At 31.4% G+C, this 1,082-nt stretch overlaps 1 protein-coding gene across 3 annotated transcripts in view; it reads right to left on the reverse strand.

Annotated features, from left to right (window-relative positions):
* The window catches only part of LOC104983495 (transcriptional regulator ATRX-like), a 33,286-nt gene that overhangs the window by 3,065 nt on the left and 29,139 nt on the right, over positions 1 to 1,082 (reverse strand). The window lies entirely within an intron of this gene.

Here is a 1,082-nt window from a genome sequence, read left to right on the forward strand (position 1 = left end):
ATAAATGGAAAAGAGGCATTTTTCATTTCTGACCTCAATACATTTTATCAAATCTAAGGAGAGAATTATTCTGTCATATAGAAAAATTAAATGTAAAATATGTTTTCTAACAACTGAACTAGGGAAAGGATGTCAAAATCTTCTATGGTATTTAAAAAAACAATGGCTCCTTAAATGGTCAATATCTTTATGTTTAATTTTGTTTCAAATCATTATAAGACTATTTTATGTATAAAGTTTACCTTCTTGACAGTTTCCTAAATTAGACTTCAATTTTAGAACTAACTTCCTATGAAGTTTGAATATTAACTAACAGTTCAGTACCTCGGATCACTAGTTCATTCATACATGGGTATATAGGTAAAAACAGTTAAAATCCTATGTGATTTCCGACAGCTTAAAGATGTAGCAAATTATTAAGACAAAAATTAACAAAAAAGATTTAGCTATCATATGGCTATAAACACACATATTCCCTTAAGCACAATATAAACATTCTTACACAGAACACTCAATAAAATGTTCCAGAGACATATCAGCTCAGACCAAATACCAGCAGCATAGTAAATTAGCACTAAAATCACCCTCCCCGATAACTGTAACTCTTTTTTATTCTCCTTTTAGCCATTATCCATATCTGAGGCACTGACTACTCCAGAGTCCCTCCCCAAAAGACACCACTAGATATTAATTTTGACACAAGGCACTATACTTAGTTATCTGTCTTCCTAGAGGATCCATAATCAGAAATAAGAAGAAAGAAAACTCTTACTGCTGGTCCTTATCATCATCTTCTACTTGCTGATTCTCTTATTTTAAAGACTACTACTTAGTTTGGTGAGCTCTGTTGCTGCAATGGCAGTCTCAAAAAAATCTTCCTTATGCTTGAAAGAGGCAGAACACCCCCTGGTGGACAAAAGACTAAACTACATTTTCTTGATCTCTAAACATAATGAATTGAATCTGAAAATTTACATATATATATTTATACACACATCTAATACAATATACTATTGTACAAATACAGATATATTTTACTGGTACCACCAAGATATCATATAGCACTGGAATAAAATCTACAC

The sequence above is a fragment of the Bison bison genome, unplaced genomic scaffold, assembly GCF_000754665.1.
Source record: "Bison bison bison isolate TAMUID 2011002044 unplaced genomic scaffold, Bison_UMD1.0 scf7180017837331, whole genome shotgun sequence".
Lineage (NCBI taxonomy): Eukaryota > Metazoa > Chordata > Mammalia > Artiodactyla > Bovidae > Bison > Bison bison.